This window comes from Hevea brasiliensis, chromosome 1 (genome assembly GCF_030052815.1).
Source record: "Hevea brasiliensis isolate MT/VB/25A 57/8 chromosome 1, ASM3005281v1, whole genome shotgun sequence".
NCBI classification, from domain to species: domain Eukaryota; kingdom Viridiplantae; phylum Streptophyta; class Magnoliopsida; order Malpighiales; family Euphorbiaceae; genus Hevea; species Hevea brasiliensis.
This window is the reverse complement of record NC_079493.1, coordinates 93,765,988-93,785,406: the sequence shown is the minus strand read 5'-3', so window position 1 is coordinate 93,785,406 and position 19,419 is coordinate 93,765,988. Positions and strand designations below refer to the sequence as shown.

General features: G+C 35.5%; 2 non-coding genes across 2 annotated transcripts; one reads left to right on the top strand and one right to left on the bottom strand.

Annotated features, from left to right (window-relative positions):
• Positions 1–8,553: 8,553 nt before the first annotated feature.
• LOC131170203 (small nucleolar RNA R71) lies at positions 8,554–8,660 on the top strand. The gene has a single exon (XR_009141136.1). It is a non-coding gene; the product is annotated as a small nucleolar RNA R71 (small nucleolar RNA).
• A 1,113-nt stretch (positions 8,661–9,773) lies between these two features.
• On the bottom strand, positions 9,774–9,880 carry LOC131169500 (small nucleolar RNA R71). The gene has a single exon (XR_009140438.1). It is a non-coding gene; the product is annotated as a small nucleolar RNA R71 (small nucleolar RNA).
• Between the last annotated feature and the right edge of the window lie 9,539 nt (positions 9,881–19,419).

Here is a 19,419-nt window from a genome sequence, read left to right as displayed (position 1 = left end):
GTAATAGGAGCTAGCCCAAATCTATGGGCACTAGTGCAGTCCTTAGCGAGATGGCCTGTACCTCCATAGTTAAAGCAAGCTCCTATTACCCAATAGCATTCTCCTCCATGAGTCTTGCTGCATGTCTCACAGGGGCAGGGAGGATATGAACCCCTGGTTGACTGCTGGCCAGATCTAGGGGGTTCTTTGTTCTAAAAATCTGCCCCTTCTGAACCTTTCACCTCTACCTCTACTTAGTCCCTAAAAGTTTTTCCTCTTTCCAGATGTACCAGTGGGACTTTGCTCTACTAATTTTCCACCTTTATCTTTCTCAGTTTTTTCAGTATTCTCTGTTTTCTCTTTCACTGGTGTCGCTTCTGACTCAATTCTCTATACTCTCAGTGCTTGAGACATTAGTTCAGAAAAGTTGCTATATTTAAATCTGACCACTTGCACTCTTAGACTAGGCTTCAGGCCAGTTTCAAACCTCTTGGACCTTTCTTTGCTGGTAGACAGGAGACTCCCAGCATAGTGGCTTAAGTGGGAGAACTCCCTCTCATACTCCGCCACTGATCTATTGCCTTGTTTTAGACTCAAAAATTCTTACAATTTCTGATCCACATATGCATCTGGGACATATTTCTGTCTAAACTCTCTGATGAAGTCGTCCCAGGTCAATACGGGTGGTTCTACCAAGCTGTGGGGGATGGTCTTCCACCAATCATACGCATCCCCTTGAAGTAACGATACTGAATACTCAAACTTTAGTTCGTTCGGGCAGTGCAATTTCTTAAATACTCTGTCCATTCTTTCCAGCCACTGCTCTGCCTCTAGAGGGTCTACTATACCCTTGAATTCTGTCGCCCCATATTTCAATAGTTTGTCATACTGTCTGACTGGAGCCTGAGGTTGCACCACAAAAGTCTGGGGTGGAGCTTGAGCAGGCATACCCCCAGTCATCTGTTGAAACATTGCAGCCATCTATTGGGTGAATTGTGCCGAAAATTGTGGCATTTGTGAGGCTGGTGCCACTGACCCACTAACATTTTGGAGAGCTAGGGCTTCCCCTTGAGCCTCAGCCTCTACTGACTGCTCAACAGAGCGATCCCCTTCTTTCATTTCAGTATGGAGTTAGGATATCTCCTGAACAAAAAACACAAGGAGATTTCCTTCCTTTAGTTCACATTTATGATGTAATGCACTGTATGTAACAAATAAGGACATTGAGCAGTCGTACTTATCAGAGAAAAGACACAAATTCACAAGTCAAAACATACTTCAAAAATTTGCTCTTGATACCACTAAAACATGTCACACCTTACCCCTCTGTAAGGCATAACATGATCCCATAGAATACCTAATGAACTATTGAACTTCACCTACCGATAACTTATTAAGTACCCTACAAGAGATTTTAAAACCATTTTCTCACTTTTTGGAAGTGGTGAGCATTTTCTCACATTTAATAGGAGTTTAAAAGCTAGTTAAAATTTTTATCTATTTTTATTTGTCCGCAAATTTTGGAAAAATTTCGACAGTGTGCCGTCTGTATTTTAAGAAAATAGTTCTTCAAAAACCTGTAAAAACACTTCCTATAATTCTTTTCATCAAAATCCATCACTACTACAACACAATCAACATCATTTCTCCCAACTCCATAATTCAAAACAGTTCTCAATTCAATTGTCGTCAAAAATAATACTAAATAACTTCATTCATATTTCATTAAAGAAAAATCAATTTACATTCATCAATCCAAAATTTACATTAGAAAATCTAAAATAATATTATTACAAACTCTATACAACTGCTTAAGACCAGTTTATACATGTACATATGGTTACATACACAAATATAAACATTACAATCAGGGTATAAAATTATACCCGAAAAAATCTCAGGGTTGTAGCGCCACGATCCACAGCAACTCACTCAACTGCTCCTCTAGTCTCTCTATCCGCGACAGCAATAACAGTCATCACTGAGTACTATGACTCAGTGGTGCACAACATACTAAAATAACATTTTATGCATAATTCAAATCACATTTATTCAAATATAGTACTGAAAATGAAAAACAGATACAAACACAATTTACAATTTTAGTCAAAATAGTCTCATTTCGAAAGTCTCAAAACTATTTCATAAAAACACACAGTTATATCATGCCATTCAGAATAATGCTCATCTCAATAGCTAAAGGCTTATGAGAAATCTCAAGGCTAACTAGCTCAAACTATGGATACCCATTCAATTTCTTTCTCTACTGGCACACACCTCAACACTTCAGCCAGAGAGGGAATCAAAATTCAAAACTAATTCCTCCTACTAGTCATGTTAGTGAGGCATTCAAATATATGGTCATGACACTGTGGTTTCAAAACTATCTTAGCAATTTACTAAACATTTATTGGCAAAACAAATACATATAATTAAACTCTCAACAATTTAAATCAAAAGCATAATATACATTTCAATCACCATTTTGCAATATAAGTAATTCACAATTCATTTCATGCACTTAGCAAAGAAATTTTAAAGAATATTTATGTTGTGCACAAACCTTATGCGAGTCGCCTCTTGGCCTTGACTCGATGCCTTGGTGTTCTTTCCCGGTATTCTTTTCGACTGAAACACACAATTTTGTAGTTTTAGTATCATAATTTATCATAAGTCCGAAAATAAATTCAAATCTATTTATCACTAGCTTTAATACGCTTAACCTGACGTTCTTTAAAATTTATATTTCGGAGTTACTATTCATGATACTATTCAAGTCAAATTATTGACTTTCTCATGCTTAATAGGTATGAAAATTTTAATTTCACCCACATATCACATTTTGGTTACCTAATTTGTTGGTTTTGGTTGTTTCCTCAAATTTCAAGTCTCTTAGGTGAAATTTCCAAATTTCAGATTTGGTGCCCTATTTTGCATTGTTCCATTGGTCAAGTTCCTGTTGAAATTTGGCTAAGTTTTCTCCATAGAAGTTGTTTCTTATTGTCTTAACTTTATTTCCCTTTTTGAATCACTCTATTTTGAGTTTTGTAGCCCAAGTTGTAGCTATTTGAACATGGCTGGCCAGATTTGGTATTACCCATAATTTTGGCCATTTCCTAGATTTTGGCAATTTTTGTACACTGACTGCAGGTGACTTTTTGGACAGGTTATGGTCAAAATTTGAGTTTGTTTCCTTCATGAAAGTTGTAGGGATATGCCTCATATTTCTATTGGTATAAAATTCAGGTCATTTGGAACTCCCTAGACCAAGTTATTGTCATTTATGTAATTACTACTCATTTGGTCATTTTTGTACAGGGCAGTGTGCCCTAATCTGGATTTGGCCTAATTGTTAACTAAGTTATGGTCTCTTTCTAGGCATGATTTTTGAATGAAAAATGATCCATTTTGTGCCTAGTTTCATTTCCAATTGGCCTCACACCAATTGGGTTGGTAAATTTTTAGTTTTGGTCTCTGAAAAAGACCTAGGTCAAGCTGCCTGCATACTAACCCTAACCTATCCGAATTGAAACTTGGTTCCAACAATTCATACACACCACAAATGGTCACAATTGACCATTTCTCAACTCAAGTAAGGTCAGCTACATCATTTGACCAATTCTCAATTTTTTTTCTAATTTTTCACATACTCAAAACCCTAGTTGCACATTTGTGTAATTCAATGCAATCAAAGTGTACATCTAGTGTCTACATACTTCATTTAATCTAAACAACCAATCAAACATATCAAAATTATTCATTTCAACCCTAACCTAAAGCTGGCCGAAATTTCTCTATGGGTTCACTTCATGCAATTTTTCAAATTTCTTCATGTAATTCCATCCATTTCTACTCTAATTCAAACATTTCTAATTAAAGAAAAGGTTGGATCAACTTACCTCAATTGAAGTTTTTCCAAAAGCTCCAATTCTTCTAAATTCTTCTTTCTTTTTGTTCTTAATAAGCTTGCCAAGATCCAACAATAAGATTTATACAAGAAAATTATCGGATTTATGGGGTTGATTCAAGCTTTGAAAGCTTAAATTTTCATGGCTATGGAGGAACTTAAAGAGAGAAGAGAGAGAGGAGAGAGGGACGGCTAAATGAAGAAGAAAGGAAACAATTTTATTTCTTTTGAATTTTTAACTTTATTAATACATAATTATCCCACAAAATTCAATTTTTAAATATTAGATTTATTACATCATGCTTATTTCATGCATGATGTAAATAAACCCCTTTTTTTTTCTTTTGTCTTTTGCATTTATTTTTCTATTAGTTCTTTAATTTAATTCCCGATTCCTAAATTTTCTTTTCTCCGATTTTATTGGACAGTTAGGTCAGGAGTCAGCTCTAGGGGTGAATTGACCAATTTGCCCCTCGCTGGTCTGATTCGGTTTGTAAGTTATTCGATATTTCTTCTGGATCCTTGACCTAATTATTTGACCTGCTTAACAACTCTTTTTTGTGATTTTCTATTTTCCACTGTGTTCGTAATAGTCCTAAGGACCGCAGCGTCATATTTTCCAGTTCGAAATTCGAGTTTAGACTGACCTCGCAGTCATTTCCCGAGAAGGTCACCCATCGCTGTGACTCCCGGCTCATTTAACTTTTTATGCTTTATTTTTCTTCTTTATACTTAACTATTTGGCAATTATTAATTACATGTACCAGGCTATGCAAATAAGGGTATTACATAATTATATAAAGTGATGTTATGAGAAATAAAAACAATCAGCTACTCTTCTTATTTTCTCTCATTGGTGCCGCCACTTCTATGCTCTTCTCCTCTCTTCATATTCTCTCATTAATTCAAAGAGAATGATCCAAGTTTCTTTGAATTAAAATAGCTAGAAATTGTTTCTAGTATCCTATACACATCTATATCCTCTCTAAAGGCAAATCCCTAATTTTTAATTAGTTGGCAAGGCTTGAGAATCTGGTTTAGGGGCTGCCCATTGTTGATCTTGGTGTGGACAAGCTAAAGGGACAACATTTGGGGTCCTAGGTGCTTCACAAAGGTACCAATCACATCTACAGTGCATCAAAAGGTTAGTGCACATGTTCTTCTATTAATCTAGGATTCTAATGAATTAATTTGTTAATTCAAAAATCTTAAATGGCAAATGTAGATCCTAATACATATTAAAAGTGTTTTAATATGCAATTGAACATTGAAATCAATTAGGTATATAATGAATATTGCATGATGCATGAGACCCTATAAGAAATTTTTGAATTCAATGTTCTAATCTAATAATTTTCATGCTTCCGCTCCTTCACTACTTACATAATAACTTGCATACACTTTCTTATCTTTCCTTTGTCCTAAAACAGCCCCAATGGCATAGTCACTAGCATCACACATCAACTCAAAAGGTAATGACAAATCAGGTAGCTACATAATAGGAGCAAATATCAAAGATTCCTTTATCCTGCAAAAAGCATTCATACAATCCGTATTAAAATGAAATTCCACATCTTTACTCAATAAATTAGTAAGAGGTTTAGAAATCTTAAAAAACCTTAATGAATCTCCTGTAAAATCCAGAATGCCCCAGGAAACTCCTCACTCCTTTCATAGATGTTGGAGGTAGCATTTTCTCAATAATTTCTACTTTTGCTTTTTTCACCTCAATACCCCTGTTTGACACAAGATGTCCTAAAACAATTCCTTCTTGTACCATAAAATGGCACTTTTCCTAATTCAAAACTAAATTAGACTCTTCACATCTCTGTCAAACTTTAGACATGTTAGATAAGCATTCATCAAAAGATTTACCATATATAAAAAAATCTTCCATGAACACTTCCATAATATCCTCAATGAAATCAGAAAATATGGACATCATACATCTCTGAAATGTAGCTAGGGCATTACATAATCAAAATGGCATCCTTTGATATGCAAAGGTACCATAGAGACATGTGAAGGTGGTTTTATCCTGATCATTCAGTGAATAGGAATCTGCAAGAACCCTGAATAGCCATCCAAATGGCAAAAATAAGAATGATGAGCTAATCTCTCAAGCATTTGATTTATAAATGGTAATGGAAAATGGTCCTTTTTAGTTTCATTGTTCAACTTCCTATAGTCTATACGCATTCTCCATCCAGTTACAGTCCTAATAGGTATTAGTTCATCATTTTTATTTTTTACTACTGTGATGCCCCCTTGTTTAGGTACAACATGAACTGGACTTACCCAATTGCTATCAGAGACAGGGTAAATTATACCTGCATCAAGCAATTTTAAGATCTCTTTTTTCACAACCTCTTTCATATTTGGATTCAATCTTCTTTGTGACTCTCTAAAGGCTTTGTGATCATTTTCTAACAAAATTCTATGCATGCACACAGAAGGATGTATTCCTTTAATATCATCAATGGTATAACCAATTATCATTCTATGCTCTCTAAGAACTCTTAATAATTTTTCAACTTCATAATCATTCAATTTAGCACTAACAATCATAGGATATGTAGCTATGCTATCTAATAACTCTTAACAAATTTTCAACTTCATAATCATTCAATTTAGCACTAACAATCACAGGATATGTAGAATTTTTACCTAGAAAAGCATACCTGAGATTTGTTGGAAGAGGTTTTAACTCTACCTTCGGTGCTTCACTTCTTTCAAGCATTGGTGGTGAAGTTACGTCTTGCTTCAAATCTTCAATCTTCTCAACACTAGCCATAGGCAAAGGTGAATTTCCTTCCAAAATTTGAGCATATTCTGCAGCTTCTTCAATCTCATCCCCCTTTTTAATATTGTGAACCAAACAAGCTTCTAAGGGATCTTTAGGATGTTGCTTTTAGAACACTTCTCTGACCACTTCATCTACCACATCAATTATCAAACATGAATTTGAATCATCTTTCTTTTTCATTGCTTGAAACAAATTAAATTCAACTTTTTCTTCCCTAACTTCTAATGTAAGCCTTCCATTCTTTACATCAATCACAGCTCCAGTAGTAGCAAGGAAAGGTCTACCAAGAATAATAGGAATGTGTACATCCTCCTCCATTTCCAATACTACAAAGTCCACCGGTATGAAGAATTTTCCAACTTTCAAAGGAACATTCTCAATCACCCCAATTGGAAATTTAATAGACCTATTTGCCAACTGTAGTGAAATGGTGGTAGGCTTCATCTCTCAAATCTTCATTTTCTCATAGATAGACAATGGCATTAGACTAACACTGGCTCCAAGATTGCATAAAGCCTTATCTATACTGATATCTCCAATGTGACATAGTATGGAAAAAGTACCGGGATCCTTTAGTTTGGGTGGAAACTTATTTTGTAAGATAGCATTGCTTTCTTTTGTAAGAGCTACGATTTAAAATTCTTCCAACTTCTTCTTGTTAGACAAAATCTCCTTAAAAAATTTAGTGTATAAAGGCATTTGTGCTAAGGCATTAGTGAAAGGAATAGTCACATGCAAAGACTTCAATACCTCCAAAAACTTCCCAAATTGTTTATCCAACTTTGCTTTTTGGAACCTTTGTGGGAATGATAAAGGTGACATGTAGGCTTTAGGTGCTACATATTTAGGTTCTTTCCCTTCACTCTTTCTCTCTTGCTTCCTTTTTCTTCCACTGAACTCTCTTTCTCAATTTCAACTCTAATCTCAGCTTCAGCTTTTTTATCTCCTTCTTTATTTTTCTCTTCTTTAACTTTCTCTTCAATGTTTTTATCCCCACTCTCCAATATTTTTCCACTTCTCAATGTAATAGCCTTACAATGCTCTCTTGAATTTTTTGGTTGGCTAGGAAGCTTCCCAAATGCTTTGTTGTTTGAAGAGCTAGCCTGTTGAGCTATTTGATTCTCCAACATCTTGTTGTGTGTTGCCATTTGATCCACTTTAGATGCTAATTGAGAAATCATTTGACTTTGATGGCTTACTAGTAGAGTTTCAACCATGGCTTCCAATCTAGCTGTCTTATCTAGTTGTGCTTGTTGTGGTGGAGGTTGTTGTGGTTGTGGTGGAGCAGGTGCATTTTGAGGTTTAGGAATTCTAGGAGGAGGACCTCTATTCTGCTGAAAATTCTAATGTTGTTGATACCCAAAAGGTTGTTGAAAATTCTGGTGTTGTAGAGAAATTAGGGTGGTTTCTTAAAGTTGGATCATAAGTTGCAGAAAATGGGTTACCACCTGGTCTTTAATTGTAGTTCCCCACATAATCTACTTACTCACTTGAAAAATCTTGACTAAATGCAGGAAATTCAGTTGCACAATTGACATTTGTAGCTCCAACATCTGCTGAATTACTTGAACCTCCAACTAAAGAATCCACTTTCATGCTTAGCTTGTCCATCTTCCTTATCAAAGCATCAAACTTAGCATTAATCATATTCATGGCATCAAGCTCAAATATACCAGCTGGTTTCTTGATCTCATTCCTCTCACAACTCCACTAGTAGTTGTTATAAGCAATTTTATCTAGAGCAAAAAAAGCTTTATCTTTAGATTTCTCCATAAGATCACCTCCAGAAGATGCATCAATTGTACTTCTAATAGCTGGTGAAAGTCCATTGTAAAAGTGTTGAACAAGAATCCACTTAGGAATCCCATGATATGGACATCTCCTTTGCAAATCCTTGTACCTCTCCCATGCTTCATATAAGCTCTCATCATCTCTAGGTTTGAAAGAAGTCAGCTCATTTTTTAGTTTAGCTAGCTTGCTTGGTGGAAAATACTGAGCTAAAAATGCTTGAAAAAGTTCATCCCATGTTGTAATAGAACCCGGTGGCAAAGAATGTAACCACTTTCTAGCTCGGTCCTTCAAAGAGAAAGGGAATAATCTGAGCCGAATTGCCTCATCAGAAACTCCATTTATCTTCAACATACCACTGATCTCAAGAAAGTGTGCTAGATGCACATGTGGACTTTCATTTGGACTTTCCCCAAATTGTGATTGTTGTACCATCTGACACAGTGCAGGCTTCAATTCAAAATTATTAGCTTCTACTCTTGGTCTTGTAATACTTGGCATGAAATCCCCAATGTTAGGATAGGCGTGATCCTTCACAGAACGGTTGTTATTGTTGTTGGCCATATCTTCTTATGGTTGCTCTTGCTCTTGCTCTTGTGCTCTTTCTTATTATTGTTGAGCTTTATATTCAGCTTTTCTCCTCTTAGCTTCTACTCTTAAAGCTCTTGCTGTCTTTTCTATTTCTAGATCAAAGAATAAATTGGTTTCTTCATTTTTTGTCTTTCTCATAAAATATAAGTACAAATGAGAAAGACAAAAAGTGAAGAAATCAATTTATTCTTTGACCTAGAAATAGAAAAGACAGCAAGAGCTTTAAGAGTAGAAGCTAAGAGGAGAAAAGCTGAATATAAAGCTCAACAATAACAAGAAAGAGCACAAGAGCAAGAGTAAGAGCAACCACAAGAAGAGATGGCCAACAACAATAACAACCATTCTGTGAAGGATCACACCTATCCTAACATTGGGGATTTCATGCCAAGTATCACAAGACCAAGAGTAGAAGCTAATAATTTTGAATTGAAGCCTGCACTATGTCAGATGGTACAACAATCACAATTTGGGGAAAGTCCAAGTGAAAGTCCACATGTGCATCTAGCACACTTTCTTGAGATCAGTGGTATGTTGAAGATAAATGGAGTTTCTGATGAGGCAATTTGGCTCAGATTATTCCCTTTCTCTTTGAAGGACCGAGCTAGAAAGTGGTTACATTCTTTGCCACCGGGTTCTATTACAACATGGGATGAACTTTTTCAAGCATTTTTAGCTCAGTATTTTCCACCAAGCAAGCTAGCTAAACTAAAAAATGAGCTGACTTCTTTCAAACCTAGAAATGATGAGAGCTTGTATGAAGCATGGGAGAGGTACAAGAATTTGCAAAGGAGATGTACACAACATGGGATTCCTAAGTGGATACTTGTTCAACACTTTTACAATGGAGTTTCACCAGCTATTAAAAGTACAAAATAAACAAATTTCTCAAAGTAAAATGGTAAAAGAAATTAAAAATAAAATAAAATGCCAAAATTAACCAAACAAATATCAAACAAAAATCAAAACCCCGGCAACGGTGCTAAAAACTTGATGGGTGAATCCGCAAGTATACAGGTCTTACCAAGTAATAAAGTGATAAGTCAAGTATGTAGAGTTTAGGGAAGATGAAACCTGGCGATGGACCGCATAGAAGTCACAGTGTGGAGCGGTTGACTGAACTCTGGGCGGGGAACCTAGAAAACAGTTTAAGGACTTAATATGAGGCAGGTGTAAGTCCACTAACCAGCATTGCGAATTGAAAATGAAAACACCATGGCCGTTTTTCATGCAAAACGTCTACTTAACTCGGATCGTTCCCATGAGGATTTGCCATTTGAGTAACAAACTATGAATGAAGCAATTATTTGGGCTAATTATTGATGAATAAATGGTAAATATAAATGAGCAAAGTAAATTGCTGAATCTAATTAGAATGGGTAAAGAGTAAGCAAATAAATTCTAAATCTAGGTGCAATTGAACTAAATTAATAACGAGTAATTTAAATCAAAGTCTAATTATGATAAAGATGATTCCAAAGTTAGGGGTTTATGCATAAGTTAATTGGGATTTGTCTTGGGCATTCCAATTTTAAGGGAAAATAGAGTTTAAAGGTGATTAATTCTAAATTCCTTCGATATATTTTTCAAGTAAACCAAAGTGTGTTCTAAAATAACCAAACCTACTTTCGTATGATATGTTATTACTTTAAAACCCATTAAGTTTTGTAACCAATCATTAATTCCTCTTAAAACTCTAGTTTATCTCTAAATCTAGATAATTTTAAGTTCCAATCCTTGATTATCTATCAATGACCTTCACCTTTCGATCCTTCAATTAAAGATTAACACAATACCTAATATTTACCAATATTAGGCAAGTAAATCAAGCACACAAGGAAGAAATCAAAACTCATATTTATATAAAATATGGAAATAACCAGTCCAAATCTATAAATTAATCTAAAACATATTTCTCAACTCTGAAATCCATAGAGTTTACTCACTTATATTGGTATTTACAAGAGAAATTGATGGAAAAGTAAAGAAAAACATGATAAGAGGACTAAAAATAGAAAAACCCAAGTAGAAGAACCCAAAACTCTGATTTCTGGAGCTTCCAAAGATGGTTACAGTAACTCCTCTTCCTCAGAAAATGATGGCGTCCTCCTCTCTCTCTATATTTGTAAATTTTCTTTCCTTTTGTTTCTTATTGTTTCCTCTTATGGCAAAAACTAGAAAATGATCCTTTTATATGGTCCTAAAAGTTGCCCTAAAAATAGATAAGAGCCAAGGAGTGGATAGAAAATGAGGTGTAGAAATATCCAAGTCAGCAGAGTTATTCACGTTTTGGACAGTCTGCTTAGGGTACTGCTTGCCCTAAGCAGCTTCTTCAGCAATTTTTGACTTGTGGTTGCACTGTTGCTTAAGGTTAAGCAGACCCTCAGCAAATCTCGACAGGTTTGGAATAAAATGAGTTTTTCTGCTCATGCTTGACTTTCAGCTTGACCTGTGTTGCACCTTAAGTAATGCTACTTATCATAAGCAGGATCTCAAGCAATTCTCAATAGGTTTTGGGATGAAAGCTTGAATGTGTAGGATTTAAGCTGTGCTTGACTTGTGGCATAAGGTTAAGCAATATAACATACTCTGAGTAACATCATAAGCAAAGTCTCAAGTAAATTTTGGCTAACTTGATCTTTCAAGGCTTTATTTCTTCAACTTTTCTCCATGCTTAGGGAACTCTAAATTTCTTCAAATCACTTTCTAATGCAGTCATTGACCCTCAATTTACCACAGAAATCTATTAAAAACAACAAAATTACAAAAATCAAATATAAAGTAACTAAAATTAATAAATAAGCTAAAATAAAGCTAAGAACGTAAAATATACTAAAGTATAAGGGAAAAATGGATGCAAAACTACCCTAAAATGCCTATATAAAATTAGTGCAACAAAGAGATAGAAGTCCCAGAGGTGCAAAATGATGTTGAGGATGACCAATAATTTCTTACTTATTAAAGCAGATCACATATTGACATTAATGAGAGTGAAGTTGATGATGAAGAGGAGCATATTATTGAATCAGCATCCGATGACAAAGATGTCGATATGGATATTGATATGGAATAAAAAAAGGTAACATAAATACTTTAAGCCAAAAACATACAAGGCAATGTATAATTATGAATATATAAAGGTAAACAATATTTAGATTTAATGTACAACTTGTATTAAGCAATATTGTCACTAAATGGCATCGATTAAAACTTGTTGCTATACTTACTATAAGATGTTCATATTAACTTGTATTTGTTGTTTTACCAACGGATTGTTATGAAATTCTTGCAAGATGAGGGGTTGTGGACAAAATAGCGCTATAGGGCAAGGTCGTGCTAAGTAGCCTAAAGGCCCTCCATGCATTATAGAGTATACGGAGAGTAGGGAGGAGAGCACAGAGCCCACCCTAGATGACTGTGGCTCAGCAAGGCGAGCAGAACCCAGACACCATTCTCGGTGACCAGCTAAACCCAACTCAAATATATTTACAGCCAGGGATCTTTGCACCAGTGACTCTTTCCATCAACCCGTGAACCTCACAGGGATCACCCATGTCATCACGTTTTCCTGTCACACTGGTAATTGCAGCAGGTAATGGTAGTTCATCTACCGCCGCTGCTTCTATGTCATCTCCAACTCCATTAACTCTAACTACTCTTGCTTCAAAATCTATATTAGTTTACTAGGTAACTGCATAATGGAAAGAAATAATTGAAGAGAAAGTTTATATTGCAAAAATTGAATTATTACTTATTTTGATAATTAACTATTCATAATTGTTTAAGTATTTTGCAAAATATATTTTAATTATGTAGGCAATTTGTACTTCATAATTGGGTTGGATCTCATTTCTGTAATGTACATGTGGTATACCACTATTAGGTGGCATGAAAAATGATATGAGTATAAGAAAAGACTATTATAGAATTAGCTTTATATCCTTTTGTTTTGCAATTGATAAGTGTTATGGTGCGTGTTACATTACAGCAGCATCTAGACCTTCTGCATCTTCAGTGGCAGGCACAGCTAGATCATAGACCTTCAAGCAAGCATTAAAGTCATCAATTCAATGTAAGCAATTCACGTAATTATAAAAACAATAAAGTTGATTTCTATTAATGCTTACTAAGACTCGTCTACTACAGGTTGCACCCATCTGACATATGTTCTTGGCACATCACCCTCACATTTAAGGAGTGCCTTGTGCCAAAGGGTCATTGCTAGAAGTTAATCCCTGCAGAGACGAAGGATTTCTACTCGCAGGAATTCAAGGTAACTCCCTAGATGTATACCCACTATGGATTCATCATTTCAAAAGATATGTGTTTGACCATGTAAGAAATTGACACAATATAGTTATTAATTTGTACAGAAATATTTTGATTGGGATGAAGCAATTGCAACATTGGTTAAGTTAGTGTGGCAGCAAAAAGGCCGCAGAGAGAAACAGAGGCCTTATGTGTGACATAAGAAAGGGAAAGTTAAAGAACATCATTGTACCTAAATCAACAGTGCAAAAATAAAGAGAGGCATGGAGTAGTGCATAGTATAAGGCAAAGTGTAAAAACTTTTCTACAAATAGACACATTAAGACCAAAGCGGAAGGATCCAGGATTTTAAGGCATTCTGGTGGATTTATTTCCCAGCATCAGCATTACTCGAGGATGGTAAGTTTAAAGAAAATGTATGAATTAAGTAAATGAATGAGCACTCTCATTTTCTTGCAAATTAGCTAGCAACTACATCAATAATTTACTTGATCAGATAGACAAAATAGGAAGAGATGTTGCATGAGTTGTTTAAGGCTACCCACAAAAAGAAGGTTACGGAGGAGTTTATGGATGAGCAGGTGCAGTAAATTCATGTAAGTACAGTTAAAATATTACTATGTGTCTATTTACAAATCATTTTATTGCTAATGTTCCATGGAATGATTAAATTTAATTAAATGCATTGATATATAACAATTTACTAATTCTTTTAGGACATGTGCAGAAACATTATCTACAGTTGCAAGAAAATGCATCACACCTATTAGAAGGGTCTATCACGCCTCCAAAAGCGGATGAGGCACATTTTTATTATGAGGCTGTAGGCAGGGAGAAGAAGGGATAAGTATACGGCTTAGGATCGCAAGCATCTATCTTTCTCCTTGGATCCTTACACACGTCTAGATCTATCTCCTTTACACCATAGCCCGAGCATCTATAGGAAGAAGTGCATAACCTTAGGGAACAGCTCGCACAGATGAGAAACAAAAACTCCAACCTAATGTTAGATCTACAGCAGATCAAGGTAGTTGTTTTCCATTTGATGGGCTAGTAGAATTCGGAACTGCCATCCCAGAGTACTAAGCAACCCTAGGGTCCTCCCCTTGCAGAGCCAAAAGCATGTTGGCTTGGATCCCTCCTATTTAGGGAAACCAATTCTATTGAAGCCCATATGTTTATGGCCCATTAGGGGTTACTATTTTTCTCTTCAGCTACACTTATTCATACACCATATATATTCTTATTTTACTACCCAAAAACCTTAGAAGAGAAGTGAGAAAAATAGAACAAAAATAGAGAGAATTCTATAGAATTTTCCAGGGAAGGTAGTGCACATTTTTTAGATTTGGGATCTTGTTTACCATTGGATCATGCTCAAATTTGGTATGCAGCATCATCAACATCTGGTTCTTCATTGTGAATGATGGAGATCTTGTTTGGAGTTCTGTTTCTTCTGTTTTTTATTACTTGAATAACTGTTGTTTTTCATTGATTTCTAGCATGGACTAGTTTCATCATTTCCAACAATCAGAAGGTCATTTGTGATCCGATTGAGCTAATTTTTGGTGGGCAGAGTAGGGACATATTTTTCTTTAATTTAATGGTGGTGATTGGGTTTTGACAATCAGAAGGTGGTCAATTTGCATGGAAAATAGCTGTATTTTGGTAAATTCTCTCTAAAACCTTGTTATCTATTGTTAATTTGTTTGAATTGTCTCTAGATTTTTGGTTGAGAATTGTTTATGGTGTTTGTAATTACTGTAAACTTTTGCTGTGATAGTGGAGCTGTTTTAATTGGACCAAGAGAGGTCCAATGGTTTTTATCCTTCACTTTAGAGGAGTTTTCCACGTAAAAATTTATTGTGTTCTTGTGTGATTAAATTATGCATTTCGAGCAGCCTATAATTGTGTTTATTTGCTGTATATATGAGTAGGAAGGATTTATTGGTTTTGAATTATTGTTGAATTTACTTCCTATGAAACTGGTACCAGAGCTTGGTACATTGAGTGATTGTCTTGGGCAGAACAATGGAAGTTAATACAACTAGAATGATTTGTTTGAATGGCAGAAATTATCACTTGTGGAAAAATAAAATGAAAGACCTTTTATTTTGTGAAGTCAATGCATTTGCCTGTATTTGCTTGTTAAAAGCTAGATTCTAAAAGTGGTGAAGAATGGGCTTTTAAGCATGAGCAAGTATGTGGATTTATTTGGTAATTTGTTGATGATAATGTTTATAACCACATTTGTAATGAAAAGTTTGTTGATGATAATGTTTATAACCACATTTGCAATGAAAAACATGCTAAAACCTTATGGAATAAGCTTGAATAATTGTATGCCTCAAAGAATGGTAATAACAAATTATTTTTGCTAAATAAAATGTTGCAGTTAAAATTTAAAGAAGGTAGTTCTATAGCTGACCATTTGAATGAGTTTAGGAGAACTGTAGATCAATTGTTTGGTATGGGCATAATATTTAATGATGAGATTCTTAGCCTCTATTCGCTTAATACTCTACTTGATTCTTGGAAAACTTTTTTAGTATCACATACTAATTCAACTCCTAATGGTGTTGTCTCCTTCGAAGTTGCTGAAGGATGTGTGACACCCCTTACCCATTTACAGTGTAGCCAAGCAAGATATGTCACACAGTGTGTCGGAGCACCATATCTTATTCCATATCAATTTACCCTTCTTAATTTATTTATTTATTGTAATACCTCTATTGGTATAGCCTGGTATATTTCACTATTCCGGTGACCGGTGTCGGTCCGGACAATTAATGGGATTAGGGCCACACTTAAGACAATTTGAAAAGCCATAAACACAAATAATTAGATAAGATATAGATCTAAAACTTTCATGAAGAACACCAACCCAAATTATGCCATTAACCTAATCAAATTATTGAGCAAAGTTGAGTTACTGAACCTGCAAAACTGCAGATTTTCATTTGAATAGTAAAGTTCCAATGGCTATAACTCTCTCTAGAAAACTCCGATTTAGGCGATTCTTGAACCGATGGAAACCTAAGACATAGTAGAACATTTCGTATGAAGGAAATTAGACCAAATTATGGACTTAACTTGGTCAAATTATTGAATGAAATTGGATCAAAAATCTGCCAGAACCTAAATTGCAGCATGAACAGTGCACGTGAATAGTAATTGTATTTTGGCTATAACTTGAACTACAAAACTCCAATTGGGCTGATCCAAAAATAAGAATACACTTAAGACAATAAGGAACATTTTCTATGAAGGAAGTTTTGCCAAATTCCAACAGTAAAAGGGCCAATGGAACAGTGCAACTTGGAGCACCAAAACTAAAAATTTGACAATATGGCGAAAAGGATTTAAGCTTTGAGAAAATGACCAAAACCAACAAATTTAATGACCAAAATGTGGTATGTGGGTGAAGTTGGAGTTTCCATACCTATTAAGCCTTAGAAAGTCAACTATTTGACTTGAATAGTGTAGTGAATAGTAACCCGAAACACAAAAATTTTGAGAACGTCGAATTTAACACGTTAGAACTAGGTAAATGTGAAGCTAAATTTATTTTGGATTTGTGTTAAGTTCTAGTACTGAAACACTATGAAATTGTGTGTTTTAGCTGAAAAAGACTTGGAAGCTCGGAGAGACTGAGTCAAGGCCTAGAGGCGACTCCAGTCAGGTTTGTGCACAATAAATTTATATAATTGTTTTCCAATTGAAAATTTGAATTGCTATACTTTATGAAGTCGCTGTGTTATTTATGAATTGTGTTGCCACTTTGTGACGACAAAAATGACTTGAAAATTGTTTGGGATCTCCCATAAATTATTGAAAATAATTGTTTTAAATTGATTTTGGATTCACACTTAGCATGACAGTATCACACTTCCTCCTCCATTTATGGGGTTGAGATCGTTTATTTTCCTCCCTCTCTGGCTTGCCAGTTGAGGTTGTATATCGGATGAGTACTCATTAGCTAGCTAGCCACCTCCCTTATTGATTTCGATTAATGGGGTTGTAGATTGCTTTGTCGTGGTGTACAATGCGGCATTGATCAGAAATTTTGTGTCATGGCTTAAGTTGTGTATGACTTTGGCAACACCGTGCTTATGAAATTGTTTGACTAAACTATGTTTAATAGATTATTTGATAAAATGGTGTTATTAGGAACTTTGATAATTGTTGAAATGTGTTTGAGAAACATCTGAATTGTGTTTGGCAATGAATGATTTAATTATTGCATTTTAAATTTTTATTGTGCACCAGAGTAATTTTATACTCGTGATAGTTTAATTCTTATCATGCAGATAAGAACAAGGAGAAAGCAGCAGAGTGAGTTGCGGGAATGATAAGAACTTCTTGATCCCTTTTGTACGAGTATTGTTTCATACCCTTATGGTTATTTTGATGTAAATACTGTAATGTCATAAGTATCAATGTAAATTGAGCAGTTGTAAATAAATTGTAATAATATTTTTCTTTGATTTTCTTCTGCAAATCTAATATTTGTACATATGAATTTACTACTTTATGTTTTGTTAATGAAGATATTAAATATTTTGAGATGAGAAATCTTGATTTGTATTGTGAAATTATTTGAAGTGCCTTGTATTGAGTTGATTTGAGAATTATTGGTGGTTGGGAGTTGTGAAATATTTTGGAAGTGTTTTTTTTCAGGTCTTTGAAGAACTGGTTTCTCAAAATACTGAGGGAACTCTGTCAAACTTTTTATAAAATTTGCGGCAAAAATTAAATGGACAAAAATTTTTACTAGTCCTTAAGCTTTGAATAAATGGTTTTTAATTCTCACTAAAATGCTCACCACTTCCAAAATGTAAGAAAATTGTTTTAAAATCCCTTGTAGGGTACTTAATGAGTTATCGGTAGGTGAAGTTCGGTAGTTCATTAAGTATTCTACGGGATCATGTTATGCCTTACGGAGGGGTAAGGTGTGACATGTTTTAGTGGTATCAGAGCATGGTTTTGCAATAAATTTTGACTATGTATGTGAATATTTCTTTGATAAGTACAACTGCTCAAGTGTCTTTAATTGATACATATGACATATTTACATCATGAATATGCACTAATGGAGGCCAACCTCCTTGTGTTTGATCTCAGGAAGTAGAAAATTGTGAAAAACGGAATGGAAGGAGGAGATCATTCCGAAGAACAATCTGTTGAGGCTGAGGTTCAAGGGGAAGCCCCAGCACTCCAGAATGTGAGTGGGTCAGCCACTCCAGCTCCTGCTCGGCCAACGCGATTTCTGCTCAATTTATGCAATGGATGGCTGCCTTATTTCAGCAAATGGCGGGCAATGTGCCACCCCAAGCTCAAATGCCAATACCTATAGCACAACCACAGCCCTCAGCTCGGCAATATGAAAAACTGATGAAATTTGGGGCCACCGAGTTTAAAGGCACTGTGGATCCACTGGAGGCAGAACAGTGGTTGGAAAGAATGGAACGAGTTTTCAGGAAGCTACAGTGTACAGAAGAATTGAAGTTTGAGTATTCTGTTTCCTTGTTGCAAGGGGATGCATTTGAATGGTGGAAGACCATCCCCCACAGCCTGGTTGAGCCACCTGTGCTGACATGGACAGACTTCCTGAGGGAATTCAGGCAGAAATGGGTTCCCGATGCATATGTGGATATGAAGTTGCAAGAATTTTTGAGTTTGAAACAAGGGAACCGAACTGTAGCAGAATATGAGAGAGATTTCTCAAGGCTAAGCCACTATGCTGGAAGCTTAGTCTCCACCCCCAGAGACAGATGCAAGAGGTTTGAGTTCGGGCTAAGCGAGTGCGAGGATGCAAGTTGTGGGTTTCAGACATCAGAATTTTGCTGAATTGATCTCACAAGCCTTGGAATTAGAAAGGATAGAATCCGAAGGGGCAGTGAAGAAGGGTTCACAAGAGAAAGAGAAACCTGAAAAGACTACTGAACAAGCATCTGGAAGTGGTTCTGGGAAGAGAAAACAGTTTGGGGGATCTAGCTCCCGTAGAGGCAGAGGCAGATTTTCTGGCCAAAGACCACCCCGGTCCGGTCAGTGACCAGTGAGCACCAGGGGCTCTATCGGT